The 16,283-nt window shown below is 43.9% G+C and overlaps 1 long non-coding RNA gene across 1 annotated transcript in view; it reads left to right on the top strand.

Annotated features, from left to right (window-relative positions):
- LOC109380281 (uncharacterized) overlaps positions 1-13,564 on the top strand; it is a 14,139-nt gene extending 575 nt beyond the window's left edge. Inside the window, exons 2-3 of the long non-coding RNA XR_002123425.1 lie at positions 11,198-11,412; positions 12,428-13,564. This is a non-coding gene — a long non-coding RNA (uncharacterized LOC109380281). The remainder of the gene's footprint in view (positions 1-11,197; positions 11,413-12,427) is intronic.
- The last annotated feature ends 2,719 nt before the right edge of the window (positions 13,565-16,283 follow it).

Below are 16,283 nucleotides of genomic sequence, written 5' to 3'. Positions count from 1 at the left end.
GGTACGAGTGTCCTCTCTGGACACCGACACTAACTTGAACCACGGAGCCAAAGCTTCACTTGGGCCTCATCTACCTACTCGTTCCCTCAGATGCAGATGCCACTGGGTTTCTTTAAGTTCCACAAAACGTTGTTAGTACGCCAACGGTGTGGCTTCCGCATCCACCAGCGTCAGCCCCGCTTTGATGTCCTGCCATCCGTGGTGTTGGCACGGACCTTAGTACTTTACCAGCCTGCCGCAGGGAGAGCTGGCCTAGGTTGTTCCATCATCCGTGGTCCTTCGCAGAGGACGTGCATCCAAGGACAGCGCAGGGCTTATTGGAGTGATTCCGATGGAGTATGGTAAACACATAAGGAACTGCTGGTGAAGAGGCCAGGCTCTAATGCCAGATGACCTGGGCAATCAGGGTCGGGTTCCCGAGCTGTTTCCAGCCTAGGTCTCCTCATGTGTGATAGTAGATGGCTGACAAGAGCATCTACCTTATGATTGAACCACAGTGGTTAAGTGAGAGGATGACCAGAAAGCCTATGATTAGCATTTTCTGGTAAACACTCAGTAAATGTCACAGGAAGAATCGCCATCGTCATCACCTCAAATTTGAAGAACAATCCGTGGCAACTTATGGGCACTTGAAGCTTTTGCTATGGAAATGCCATAATCACCGACCCCACCACAGATATCACTGCTTGCCAACTGCCTCAAATATATTTTTTCATTGCCAGGTGCTTTTCATTTGCTTTGATTTAATTTAATACATCTACATGAGTTAAATGGAAGAGCAAAAAACGGGAGGAAAGCATGTCCAGCTGTACGTCATAAGGTGGGCAAATTATAAATAGTAAACCAAGCCCCGTGTGGCTTCAGAGCTGTGAATTCTAGCAAAAAGTATAAAATCCTAAAGCACTAAAAAAACAAAAACCAAACCAGCTTACATGAAGATCACCTAACGACCTCTGATTGGTGTGTGAAAAAGTGATGACAGTCAGGATTAAAGATCTAACATGACCAGCAAAGAATAGATCGTGGGTTTTCTTTGGCAAGTACCCCTGGGGGAAAGAGGCTGGTGGGTACAGTGAAGCATCCTTCATTCAGCTCCGCGGTATGGCACTGTGTTTACATTGTTACCTACGTGCTTCCTAGTTCTAGAATAATGTGCTCCATGCTCCAAGCATGTTTGTTTCTTTAGTAACCTCACTTGTTGGAGGGGAGACAGAGGGCAGTGAATGTGCATTTTAGCCCAAACTGCTACTGTGAATACTCAGCTGGAGAAGAGCACACCTGTTTTTCCTGCTGCTTTCAGCGTCAAGCGGCAGAGGTGACGCCCTGCTTTCAGGTTTGCGCTCCAGGACCTGGTGTCTCAGTACCTTGATTAAAGACAATGAATGCTTATTCCCCTGCAGGGGTTTATGGAAGCTGTAATTCTGTGTTTTCTACCAGCAATTCAAGGCCGTAATCAGAATAAATTCCACTCAGATGTTTGTCGTCCTTAAGCGACTTGCAGTGAGCAAATACAGTAGTTCCTTGGTTTGCGAGCATAATTCATTCCGGAAGCAAACTACTCGTATTGCAAGACATCGCTTGTTTACCACGTCAAAATATATAAGAAACGTTTGCTCGTCTTGCAGAACACTCGCACACGAAGTTACTCGCAGTCCAAGGCTTTACCGTAAGTAGACAGGAGAAATAGAGTGGAAAAAAAGTCCCACGCCAAAGGGACACGTTCTCAGAGTGATGGGGGTGTTCTTTGCTTCATGTGATACAAAAAAAAAAAAAAAGCCTGGCTCCGCCTTCTAGTGTACCCATTCCAGCCCGTGTTTAAAAGCGTCGTGCTCACAGAATGGCCACACAACGCTGGCCGTCGGTGTCTTGGATGCTGTCCTATGGTGGCATGTTCGCATCCCTCACTGCTGCTGGTGACTGGCATACGATGCCACACACACACACACACACACACACACACACACACACAGCATGGGCTTTATCCAGGCCACAGGACCAAGCAGTCCCTGCTCCAGGAAGGCTACATCCTTCGGACTGGCATTTGGTCACACATGGGCAATCTTCACTACGTGGAAACCCATCTCCCGTCACCCTGACAGGTGACACAGCATTCCATTCCCAACTCTCCACACAATTCTCTAGGGCAATCCACACTTGTTTCATACGAAACACAGCAACACAGAGCAACAAATAACCCTTTAACCTATTCAAAGGATTTCTCTGTGTGGGACCTTTTGGCCTGAATTCCAAGGCCAAAGGAGCCTCACATTTTAACTGCTCAGTGTCAGGGAGCTTGTCACAAATATTGATCTAATTCAATGTTTGGACACTTAATATTAATCAAATCTAAGAGTAGAGAGATGGTTTGAAAAATGAGGGGACCCCCACGAAAGCTGCACGAAGTCTGACTTTTTATTAAGGGAAAAAAAAAAACTAACCCAGCTTATCCACTGCTGAGTAGGAATAAAAACTCTCAATGCCACTCATTTTAATTTCTGAATCCCCTTGGTGGAAAGGGTGGAATTTTTAGCATTTTTCTGGGTCTGCTATGTCTCATATTTTTAAGAGCATATGGCGTATAGGAAGAAAGACAATTCTTAAAGGAAAGCCTGCTGTCCTCCCTGAAGTCAGGCCATAAACTGACCCTGTCATTACATTATGCAACTTTAGTCCCAGGACTCAATGCCGCAAGATTCTTGTCAGCCAGATGCCATGACAGCCAAAATCCCCATCTGCCTAAAAGATGTTTCCATCCTGGACAATAAGGCCCTTCCCTAACACATAATCGAAGCCTCAGAATTCTACGGAGAAAAGCCATCATGATAATTAAGAGTCCCTTGGGCTTTGTTAAAATAAGAACCTGTCCCTTCACAGTTGACGGCCAAATCACAGCTCCAGTGACACATACTTACAACTGGGAGTAAGCAGTCAGTTTCCCGATTTGGAAATTGCCTAAGTGCCAAGATGTATTCGGCCTTCTCCCAACACAAAAATATATTCTAGAATATTCACATACAAAAGAATGAAATTGGACCCTTTCTCATACCACATACAAAAATTAACTCAAAATGGATCAAAAAACCTAAATGTAAGAGCAAACGCTATAAAATTCTTTAAAAAGAACATAGGCATAAATCTCAGTGACCTCGGGTTAAGCGATGGTTTCTTAGATATTACACCAAAAGCACAAGGGGAAAAAATGAATACTAAGTTGGACTTCAAAATTAAAAACCTTTGTGTGTCCAATGACACCATCTATAAAGTAAAAAGATAGCCCACAGAATGGGAGAAATATTTTGCGAATCAAATGTGACAAGGGGTCAAGTATCCAACACATATATTTTAAAAACCTTGCAACTCAACATAAAAAGATAAATAACCCAATTTAAAAATAGGCCAAAATTTGAGTAGACATTTCTCTAAACAATATCTATAAATGGTCAATAAGTACATTAAAAAATGTCAAACATTTAAAGCATTCGTTTTCTTAGTAACACAGGTTCTGATGTTGATATGAGAGGGAGTGGTTTTCAGTATTGTGGCAGTTAAGGGGACAAACAGAAAGTGGATGAAAAACCACTGTGGTGTTCTAGGAACAAATGACCAGCTGAATATACCATGTGTTCAGCCCGTTTGTATCTGAGCAATCTATTTCTGGTCTAATGAAGTGGTTCCTAACCAGGAAGGATTTTGTCCCCTGGCAAACATTTGACAATGTCTGGAAATATTTTTGATTGTTCCAACTTGGAGAAGGGCAGTGCTGGCAGCATCTAGAGTGTGGAGGACAGTGACACCACTAAACAAAACGCTGTCTCACACCAAACAATTATCCAGCTCAAAATGTCAATACTGCTACTGTTGAGAACCTCTGATCTAATGGGAGGGTGGCGTTTGACGTTCTTGACAATAAACCAGTTTTGGGAAGCCTGAACTCAGACCCCAGGCATTGGAGACTGAGGTACCAAAAGTCTCTCTTTGATGCCTCCTTTCTTTTATTATCATTTATTGAGGACTTATTTGGTGCTCAGCACTGTGCTGAACCCTTTAAGTGTAGTATTTAATTTAGTCTTCATAATTACCCTATTTTATACATTACCCTATTGTTTGTTTGTAATTTTTATTTAGAATGAGGAAATCAATGCTTGGAAAGTCTAGGTAACTTACCAGACAGAGGTCAGTAAGTATTGAGCATCAGATGTGGGACTAGAACCGAAACTGTCTGACCCCAGAGTCTATGTAAAAACCTCTGTGTTTCACCATCTCATGAAACCCATCTCATGGGTCCAGCTGCATGTCCCTGTCCTCCAGGGTAAGAGATAAGGCAAGATCATGATCAAATAACTGATATTGATTAAAGAGACTCAGAGACCTGGCTGCTCACTGTTGAAGGACTAAATATTAAAGAACAATAGTAAACACTTGTCTTTTAAGTGAAGTGTTAAGTGTGATGTTAGACTCAGCCCAGCGAGGGTGCTGGCATGGAGCTCATTACCAGGGCTTAGGACCAGGGAGACCCAGGCCCAGCAATGTGTGAATACTCAAGAGGAAGAAAACCTTTCCTATCAGCTGATGGGTAGAATTGGGCTCTGGTCCTGGAGGAGTCAGGGAGTCTCTGGCCCTGGGACCATGACACAACTAAAACCATGGAAACTGAAAAATCCCCCAAGTTGACTTAGCCTTCGAAAGCATGATGCTGCAGCAGTCTCTTCCTCCTGTAAGACAGATAAAAGGACTATATAAGACCTGGCCTGATGGGATCCTTCAAGGAAGAGGCAGAGAGGATAGTAGAGTTCTCCATAGCAAAGGTAACGCGGACTCGAATGGAACTCCCCTTCAGCCCTCCTTTGGCATGACCCGGGTGCATCAGTTAAAAATGTCATGGGTGTTGGGTAGAGTGGGGCCTCCCAGGGCTTGGGGCTTGGGTGGTTATAGCATCTAGCTCTACCTTCTGCAGAGAGACTGAAGCAGAATCTCTGGGATGGAAAGAACTCTTTCAACAGCTCAGCTGGCTCTCCCCAACTTCCTTGACTATGTCGGCCAAACTTACAGGATAGAGAAATACGTCATGGCTGAGAGAACTCCAGAAAATGAGCTTTGGCTATCTGAGGCCCTAAACATCTTTGGAGCATGGTCAGGGCTTACACTGACCTTTATGAATTATGATTATAATAAAAAATTCTGGATGGGAGGTCCAAGATGGCAGATTAAAAAATATCCCATACCAAAAAAAAGATTCTGAGGTCTCCTCTAGTATTTGCATCTCAAACTCAAATTATAGGAAGGAAAGGACTTTTATTTTTAGTTTCTTTCCATATTTGCTGGAGAGAGTTTTGCAAACAACATATGTCTAAGAATAAAAAACAATGCCTAGAAAAAGCGACCACAAGAGTTTGAGTGGGAGGGATTCCTTGGCTTCTAGAGCTGAATCTATCCAAAGTCAGTCCACGCCTGCATGCCCCCAAGGCGATAAACAGATGTCCTACAAACAAAGGATTCTAAAGTCAAGATTGAAAACAATAAACAAAGTTAAATTCGTTTACATCTCCCAGAAGGGCAGACCATAGACAAGTCTTTTGTGGAGAATCGAATTAGAATCTAATCCATGGAACACTTTTGTGTGAAACATTAGAAAGTAAAAGAGGAATTTCACCTACTTGTAAAAACTTCTAATGGAAAAGAAAAATACATCGTCATCACGGGTATGAACTGCTCCTAAGGTCCTTACTTTTTAGACTTCCTTCAGTCTAAAATGGACAAATTACTGTAGGACTGATTACTTTTGATCACAATAAAAATTTCCCTGGTGTAATCAAGAACCTTGAAGTCACACTTTCTTTGTCTTCATCTATCCTAGAAACAGAAGCAAGCATGTCAGTACCACCCCATATTCGAAACAGTCCCTACCATCTATTCTACCCCTATGATTTTTCCAGCAAGCAAAAACCAAACACATGTGTCTAACCAATGCAAGCGGAAACTCAATGAATTCATTGCACGCTGCAGTAAAAGTAATAAGTTTAGACTAGGCTCATGTAAGTGATATGAGAAGACGGAACAATCAAAAAAAGCGCCAAGACTAGGAACAAGGAAAATAGTGCAACTCGAGGTAGATGAGAAGAATGTGCTGAGCTTATAAATAGTACTTTAAAGTACATTATCTGAGCACATAGTAGACTCTTAATAAATGAAGGATGAATGAACAACTGAATAAAAGAAGGAATGAAAAGCCTGGGTGTTTTGTATTCTGTGCAAAGCAACAGTACAACTTTTTAAAAAGCAGATGCAAGGGCCTCTGTGGAGAATCATAGCAGCATTGGTTTCAGCCAGACAGAGGACTTTTACATGTACTTTCTTATTTGCTTTGCACCGCAGTCCTGTGAAGGAGGAAGAGAGGGTATAATTCTTCCCATGTGGTACATTCATTATTTTACCAATTCAGCAGCTGCATGGGGCCTGGAACTCCAGGGCGGAGAGAAGGGCCATGGCCTTGGCCTTCCCAGAGCATAGACTAATGGGGGAGGCAGTCGTCCAACGAAAGAGGAATAGCAAGTCTCAGAAGGTTACAACGGGGACGTAGAGGCCTACAAATAAGGAAACACAATCCCAAAGGGATTAAGTGGTTTACATGGGGTCAAAAGGCGGCTGGTGTGGTCATCCCTGGGCAGGACACTGTGCAGGGCAAGGAACGTAATCACAGCCGCTGTTCTCTAGCCTGGTCTCACCATTCTGGGAACGATGTTTAATGGGGGACATTGACAAATATGAAGAGCTGAGGACTGAGAGTTTGCAAGCCATGTCTTTTAGGGAGCATCTGTGTAGCCTAAAAAAAATTAAGAGTGTCAGGATATGCTCATTGCATTCAATTATTTGAAGGTTTGCCATGTAGGGAAGAGGAGCAGCCAGTAGACTGAGGAGCTGAAGAGGACACGATGGATAGATCCAGGTGCCCTGCGAGGCAGATGTGTCTGTCAAGGTTCAGAGGAAGATGCTCAGGTGTCGGAGTGAGAAGGCAGGATCCCCAAGACGCCGTCCACAGGCACTTTGGGAGACACAGAATGTTAAAGTTCAGGGTGTGAACTCTGGATCAGGCAGATGGGTCCAAAGCAAGCCCCCTGCCACACGCATCACCACTTATCAGCTGTGTTTCCTTGGCTACATTCCTTAGTCTTTCTGAATGGCAGCTTCCTTACCTGCAGTGGGAGATGAGAACACTAGTACCTGTCTCAGGAGCTGGTCGTAGGGTTCAGTAAGGTAAGGCACATAACCTGTTCCGCTCAGTGCCTGGCACGTGAGGTCATGGGCAAATACCTATGAAATAAATGAACAGCCACTTCCTGAGGGAATTGTGAATGAATCAAGTTTCCATCATGGCAGCAGCCCAGCTAAAACTACAACCTCCCCTGCAGGTCTGAGAATGAACTGAAAGATGGGTGATAGTACTATGGACCCTAACGAGGTTTGCAAATAGATGGTGTTTCTATTAATGGGATCCATTCCTGCACTGGGGGGAGCTTGGACCAAATGTCCTCAAAAATCCCTTCCAATTCTTAAATTCCATGAGAATAAGAATTGTCAAATGGTCCGATTGTAGAAGTCAGGAAGTTTCTGTTCCTTCAGGGCAGCGAGAAAGGTCAGGGGACTGGATTCATGAAGCTGTTTCTTTCTACAAAAGGAATGAAAAGTCCTTCTCCCAATTCTTACCCCAGCTTGTTATTTACAACAGCATAAAAGTGCTTTGTTTTTGTACCTTTCTCTAAAAGAACATGGGCAACTGTCTCTAAAATTCCCAGAATGTACACAGGAGATTTCTTTTGCCTGTTTTTTTTCTCTAACCCCCACTCCCACCCAAACCCTCCCAAAGAAATACACCCAAGAACTGTAAGAGTCTTCAGGATATGAATTATGGTCTTTTGCAATATTTGGTCATCTTCCAGTTCTGCTTTGGACCTTTGACCTCAGTGTGAAAAACAAACCCCTTGTGTCTGCTGAGATGATGGACATAGGTTTTCAGATTGTGCCATCTTCTGGTCAAATGTGGAAACCAACATGGCAGACTCCTTGCTTTCAGCGCGGTGTCAAGCCTGTGCCACCAGAGAAGCTGGACAGGAAACGTCTTTCTCTCCAGAATTTAGTCCAGGCCTCTTGGGAGCTGACAGCATGAAATGCGTTCAAATTAAACTATGGCACAGTTTCAAAAGTTCAATGCTTATCTCTTTGGAAGCACATACTCCTAATGAGTAATTACTCATTAATGCTCTGATATAGGTTCACCCCCTGGAAAGGGGAAACAAGTTAGGACCTTTTCTAGAATGTTCTGAGCTGCCAGTGTCATCAGATGGATAAGCCATTTGTGTTTCAGTTGTCTGAACACACTCAAAACTATGTTTGTGACTCTGATAAAGAGAATGAAGGAGAGGGAGACGAGCACATCAGAAATCCCCCATCTATTTACTAGGACCAAAGGTTGACTGAGGACACAAGCGAAGAAGCCATTCTGTTGGGTCATTGGGAAAGTCATGACGTATTTTTTGATGTTTTTCAATGCAAAAATGCGTCATGACTTTCCCGACGACCCAATAGACAAACCCCATTGCTGATCACCATGTGCTTTGAGCCCCAACCCCTACATGGAACCCTTTCTACATGTAAACCATCAGGACTCCATTTGCGCCTGTGCTCTAAGCCCAAAAAACAGAAGACTGAATGACCTCCTTGGACCCAGATCTTCACCTAAGCCAACCACTGGGTGAAAAGAAGAGGCAAAGGAAAATGACCCCAGGTGAAATAGCCCCCAAAATAACCCAGTTTCTCCCTGGAGCTCAAAAGATCGAGATTTAATTACCCATTCCAGCCATCCCAGGATGGAATAGAGGAGAAAGAAGGCAGGTTTACCCAGGAGGGAGACATCCCCATGTCCACCAGGAACTTAAGCTTCATGAAAGACCCAAATTTTAAGGAGGCGAGCCTGAGACTCTGTCCTGAGATGCCATATGGAGGGCTCCAATCATGGGCTTATCCCATCAGCAGCTTTGATCCAGCTCTGGAACCCTGGGGTACCCCACAAACTCCCTCTGTTCAGCACCCCTCTTGATAAAAGAGTGAAGGAGAGCAGGATGTGTGAACATTCTTCATTCTTTCCTGGAACTGGCAGCTTTCAGCAGAACAAAATTCACCAACACTTTTTGAATCTGAAATAGTTCGGTCTTGGAAAACACCCTGAAAGCTGATGCTGCAAAACGGTGTCTTTCAGATAACCCAAACATCGCAGTCTGGTGACTAGTCTAAGACGAAACACACATTTCCCAACACGACTAAGATTTTTTGAGAAAAACAGAAACATTTCAAACATAATAGGAAATTAGCACGCTGGACTGGTTGTTCTCTATGAAATACATCAATATAGATGTTTTGTAAAGGATCATGGGGCAAAGAAATAGTCCTATCTAGGATTAAATATGTACCTGATTTGTCTTAAAGTGGATCCTTGGACCAGGTCTATTCACTGCTTAACAAAATTTTATATGAAAACCTCAGTTTGTAGCGTTTTTTGTCTTTTTTTTTTTTCTGAAATAGATAGCTACCAGGAGCACTTGGTCTTAAAGAACAAATTGAAATAATACAGCTTTTCCTAAATATAGCATTTCCTTCGGACACCTGTCCCTCAAGAGGCTCAGCCAAAAAGGGTGTCTGTACTCAGAAAAGTTGGTGAAATACTCTGCCTTCTAGGACATTCACAAGTTACATGAACTTATGAAGGATCTGAGGAATTTGGAGGTAAAGGAATATTTTTTAACAAATTAAATTTGCTCAACATCAAAATTTTCAAATTTCAAAGATTACCTAACAGGATCTCAAAGGACAAGTTTAAGGAACACTTCGCAGGAAACGTTGCTCATAAACAAGCAGGTATGTGAGGTTTTTGCCATTGCTGATGATTTTCCAGAACCAGGAGAGATGAGCCTCAACACAGGGACCAATGCACTGTTGCTATGTGACAATGAAAACAACTCCATGACTGGAGAACAGAGCGGTGAGAGTGAACCAATAAGTCCTCTAGCTGGTGAGGACCCATCTAGATCATTTCATTAAGTTTTGCCCATAATAACTATCTGAATTCCAGGAAATGTGGTGTGGCTTGTAGTTATAACAACAGCAGCAACAACAACAAAACTAGCTTCCCCACAACCATTTAGGAAGTAAACCCATTACGGATATCTGAAGAGCTGTCTAATGTGAGTGTTGTAATATTCCATCTCCACTCAACCTCGTAGAATTCTTGTCCGATATATCACTCTTCCAAGAAAGGATTGGATCCCTATTTCTTCTCTATAAAATCAGAATGCGCAGGCTTGGGGTGGCTTCCAAAGACCCCTCCAGCCGTAAGAGTCCATGACACTCATGAACAGTAAAAAAGAAATCTATCACATTCTTTTGGATGCCTTTCTAGAATTTTAAATTTGCAAGGAACCTCCTTGTATGTTTTCCATATTAAACATAACTACTTTTTTAATTATTATTATCATGGAACACTGTGTTTCCTGATCTGGGGGAGAGGGAGGGAGAAGTGTGTACCATAATTATTGTCTGGGGATTTGCAAATGGGTTTCTCTGGTTGAAACTTGTTGAGGGTTAAGCAAATCTCCCTGGAGAAATGCAATTTGTTTTGCTTCTCATGGGTAGGAAATCATAGACTGGCCACATTTCCCCTTCCCCTTGACCTTCATCTCCCACAGAGAATTCCTCTGCAAGGGTTTGGTTCCCTTGATTCTGCTACTTTAAGCAAAAGAGGATTTAGCACCACCATGACCTGAAAAACGTACTTTCCTCCTCCTGGGTTTCAATCAGAGAGGTGCCCATAGTCACTTCTGCCCATGCTCACCAAAGGGCCAGGTGATTTCTAGTCACAAAATTGCTACTGCCACGCAGCATGACAAAGTAAGCAATTTGAGGGGGAGAAAGTAAGAAGGCCGAGATGAAAGTGAAAGACCTTATCTTGGACTCTCTATGAAGAAGACTGTAATTCAGTAAGTCTTGTAACGTTGTATGTTTAAGCTACTTTTGGACTTTTCCAAAGAAGTGCCTGCCAATCTGATGGAGTCCCCACCTATCTCCAGGGACTTGTACAACTACAAATATTCTACAGAGTAGTTTGCTCATTTACCTGTTGATCCCCTTGTTATCACTTTTCTTCCTCTAGCTGTGATCAAGGTGAAGAGAAAAACCTCCAAGGAGTTAGACCTGAGTCTTTGTAGTTGTTGGAGGCAATGTTTGCTTTTCTCTTTCGGATCCTGAAACAAGTCCAGGATCACAGTGCTCTGGGGACAGAATCTCCCTTCTGCAAGAGTTCCAGAAAGTTCTATCTCAGTTACGTGGCTTGAAGGACTGGAATCACCAGAGTTCCGTTTCGACAAGGTACTCTCCTCCAGACTTAAAATCTAACCCTTCACATGGAGTATGGGGTAGGCAGCCTATAGAGGGAAAAGAATTCTGGTCCAGGAATGGGATGGCACAACTTAGCCTGAAATGGAGATTGTGGTAGTTGCTTGGCCTCCTGAGAAGTTGAATTCCTAACTTTCACTATGAAAATCCCTTGCTTCTTACAGGTTAGCTGTCTTTTCTCCCCCTCCCCCTGCTTTCACTCTATCTCATGCTTTCCTTGACCCTCAACTCCAGCCCTAAGAAGCCAAAGGAACAACTTCTAGCAACAATCAGGTGCATCATCAATGAGTTCTCCTTCCCAGGAGACATCTGTGATCATTACCGAACCCAGAAGCTTTTCTGAATTTCTGCCCTTCTTGGATGTAGCTCCTTTCCCTTGCTGATGTTTGAAATTTTAAAAACATTGTAGGCAAGGAGAAATAGTGCCCTCTACAGGACCTATGAATCTCAGAGTTTTACAGGTCATCACTCACAAGCACGGCAGTTTTCTTTTAATAGATGGTTCATTCTTTTCTTCTTTTACTTTGAGGTTAATACAGCCCGTGACAGTCTGTTGACTAGAATGGCTTCTGCATACAGCTATTGCTCAAGTATAAAAGGAGAGGTGATGAAGAATGCTTCAGGTTCCTTTCTTTTTGCAAAAAAAAAAAAAAAAATGCTGATCCAACACAGTTTCCAAAATCAGATGGGCAATGGGGACATTTGGGCATCTGTCAGTGTTACAGGGAAGCCATGAAAATCTCCATTATTCAGCTATCTTATCCATCTCTATTTTTAGCAGCGTTTTTAGTTTTGTTAGCAGAAGGGACAGACTAAACCACTGGCCATGTATCAATATCAAGAGTCATCCATTGATTGATAGTGTGTTTTTCCAAACAGAAGGTTTTCCCTCGCCAGCCATGTTTCTTCTTGAGCTGTCTGTCTTTTGGAGCTGGGGGCTGTATCCCTACCTGTCCCCTGCTAAACACTTGACACCCTTTCTCCTCAGGTTTTGACCTCACCTTCCTTAGCAGACACCAGAGCACTTTGGAATTTCTCTTCCTGTCAAGCAGGAGCCTCTTTATCATGCCCTCCTCTCCCTTACGCCTTCCCTACCTGCCGCAAGTACCTGCAAAGCCTGTAGAAAGGAAGTCATCCAGCTGATACAGGGAAATGCTTTGAAGGCATTTCGGAAATTACATCCTACTCATGCATGTTTCCTGGGGCAGGGCGGTTTCAGCTGGGCGAGAAGAGATGGAAAAGGCAGGCATTTCCCACACACAGCCTACAACTCTTAGTTAGGCGGCTGCTCAGACGCGGATGCGGCTTCTAACGTCAAATGACAGTCATGGTCAGGAAAGCCCAGGACGAGTCCTGAAGATAGTCCTACATGGCAGGGCCGTTCGGTCTTTCCTTTTCTGGCTCACGCAGTGTTCCCATGATGCAAAGAGTCACAGAGGGGATTGGGAAGCTGCAGATCAGAGGTGGGGGCTCAGCTCTCTGCCTGAAAAAAAAAAAGACAATAATAAAGGAACAGAGCAAAATGGCAAAGTCTGACAAATAGAAGTTGAGAATAGGACTAATAAAGGGATTTGAGGCCAAAGCTGTGTGGAAGCCTCGGTTTCAAAACAAGAGAAAAAGGACACCTATGTTTATTCCCTGCGTCTCTGATGGTCTGTTTGAATCCTCCGCTCAGGCCTGACCAGGGTTATGCGAATAACTGCAGCAGTAAAACACACCGTTGCTTTGGAAGTTTTATTCTTTCTTTAAGACATATCAAGTAAATGTTAATAATGACATCTGTTATAGTTATCCTTTCTAGTTTAATAAAGTCAAATGGCTTATCCTGTACTTGCTATAGGCTGAATATTTGTGTCCCTCACAAAATTCATTTGTTAAACCCTAACCATGATGGAATCGGGAGGTCGGGGCCTTTGGGCGATGATGTCATGGGGGTGGGGCCCTCATGAACGGGATTAGTGCCCTTAGAAAAGAGATCGCCGAGAGCTCCCTCACCTCCTCTTCCCTGTGAGGACACACAGCAAGAAGACATCCACCAGTGAACTTGGAGGACAGCCCTCACAGACACTGAATCCGCTCACCCTTTGGCCTTGGATTTCCCAGTCTCCAGAACTGTGAGAAATAAATTTCGGTTGTTGATAAGTTACCCAGTCTGGTATTCTGTTATAGCCATCTGAACGGACGAAAACAGTAGTATCTTAGTAACCGACCCAAAAGCAAAACCGTATGAGCCATGCAGACCTAAACCAAGCACTTTTTACCCAGTGGCATCAACGCAAATTACAGGCACAGTAATCATAAGCTCACTCTTTCAAACTGCCATCCCGGTCAGTCTTTAATATGGGACAGCACGGTTTCAGGAAGCTTTCATTTCCTTTACATCTGAGAATGTGTGTGTATTCGTAATGACATAAATACACTTGTCATTATGGGCAGTTCCAAGAGCTTTGAGGGCCTCACTGAGAATAAATCTTCATCTGCTGGACATGCAAACTCAAACCTATTAAATGACATGAAACGTCATAATCGTGGACACCTAAGAGAATTTTAAACATCATTAAAATTCTCATCAATGATACAGCAGTTCTGCACCCATGAAAGTGAATAGTGAGCAGTTAAGGTTTTAGGAAATACAGAAATACCTGGCTTATTAATATGCTGGGGCCGCCATACATAACAAAGTACCACGGGCTCGGTGGCTTCACAGAAATTTATTTGCTCACATATCTGGAAATCCAAGATCAAGGGATAAGCGGGGATAGTTTATGCTGAGGCCTGTCTCCTTGACTTGTGGATTCTTCTTCTCTGTCTGTACGCTCTTTTTAAAAGAACAGCAGTCATTTTAAATCAGGACCCATCCTAACGACCTCATTCAACTCATTTAACTTAATCCCCCTCTTTAAAGGCCTCATCTCCAAATACAGTCACATTCTGATGTACTGGGGGTTTGGATTTCAACATAGGAATTTGAGGGGGGGACACAAACAGCTGTATGGATGGTGTGTCTCATCCAACCAGTCCAAGGCCTTAAGAACAAAACCTGAGGTTTTCTCGAGATGGAGGAATTTGCCTCAAGATGGTAGCATCACCTCCTGCCTGAGTTTGCAGCCTCTCACCCACCATTCCCTACCCTCTCCATACTTGCCAGGCCCACAACCGCAGAAACCAACTCCTAAAATAAATCTCGTAATGGTATGCATTCATGTCCTGTTGGTTCTGTTTCTCTGGAGAACCCTGACTGATACACTACCTTTTGCTAAAAATAATTCAGGATGTCATAGACGTAATCTCGGCCTTCCTGTTCTGTGTGTTGTTGCAAAAGAGAACCAGCCCCATTCACTCCATCTCAGAGCTGCTCGCCCGCCATGTAGGGTCTGCAGTGCTCACACTCATCGCAAGGTGGCGCTGGTGCTCTACTCAAAAGAGGCTTCCCTGCTGCAGGCCAGGCCTCACCGGCTTTTTAACTCGGATTTGAAGACAACCCAATGACTCAGCAAGGGAAAGAGGCAGCATAAAATTTGGACAAAGGATACTGCCGACGTGCCCAATGTACACCAGCTTGCTATCACAAAAATCGCTTTTTCGATGTGTCCTTTCTTGGGAGTCACAGCTCTTTGGTAGGCCTGAGCGTGCTCTGAGCAAATACCCACATGGGCAGTCCCATAGGACCCCCCAAGAAATAGGAAAACACACACACACACACACACACACACACACACACACACACACACACAGCTACTAGGAAAAGGGGGATACCTTTGTGCTTGAAGGTTGGCTGGCCATTTTGTCTCACTTCTGTCTGCAACAGCAGAGAGGCCACCTGCTTACTGGTCTGAGTTTTCTTTCCTTTGAAGTCTTCAGGGTTGTCTTCTGGGAGTAAGCCACGATAGCCCAAGGGTGCAGCGTGGGTGCCTGCCTGCCTGTTAATGCACACAGGGCATGACTCACCCTGACCCCAGGATGTCAGCTACTCCCAGTCCTGGCGGAACAGCCTCTGTCTGTGCCTACACGGCAACACCCCCTCTCACCCTCAGCTAATCCTACTGCTGGTCAAGACCCTACCCTGTCATTTAGGCCCTGTACCTGACCACAAGCTCCAAACATTTCAGTGGCCTGGGCTTGTTTAATCCTTGTAATGTTTTGTAAGAAAAGTTTGAGATGCCTTCACTTTTAAAATGTCTCCTTTGTATGTGGGACACAGAACCAGATATGTTGAGCGACCCTGCAAAGGTCACCCAGTGATTCAGAGTCAAACTCATGGACATTGGATGTTGCGTGGGGCCTGCTGACGTTTCTAAATCTGCTACAAAAGTTCTCCCTCCCCCACCCCACCCTCACCTCCCACCACTACTGATCCTTTTCTTGTACACATGACATTTGTTTGGTTCATTTTTAGAGTGCACACATTCACACAAGTACACACATCCACACCTGTGTTTCTGTAGTTTTAAGGAATGTGCCAATGACGTGCGGTTACTGGTATAGCCCAGAAGTCAGTAGAAGCGTCACCTACCTTTTACATTAGAACCTGACTTGTAAAATATACACACAGTGCCCCTCTCAGGGGTACGCAGTTCAGGAGAGCAGATGAGAAGCCCCTGAGAAACCCTGTAGAAAAGAAACAGTTTAACCCTATTTAACCACCTATTTTTCAAACTCACTGGAATACACATGACTTTTCCCCCCAGGAGCTCTCCATTAACATGACTGGAACAAGCTTCCCTGACGCCGTTTGGAAACGCTGACTAAAACGATCAACGCTTCGTACGATAGCACGGGGTTGAGCGTGTAGGCAATAACCCCCACTTGCCCCGCTGAGGATTTCCTGAGTTCACAGGCTTTGT

Source organism: Hipposideros armiger, unplaced genomic scaffold (genome assembly GCF_001890085.2).
Source record: "Hipposideros armiger isolate ML-2016 unplaced genomic scaffold, ASM189008v1 scaffold_34, whole genome shotgun sequence".
NCBI lineage: Eukaryota > Metazoa > Chordata > Mammalia > Chiroptera > Hipposideridae > Hipposideros > Hipposideros armiger.
This window is presented reverse-complemented; position numbering and strand designations above follow the sequence as displayed.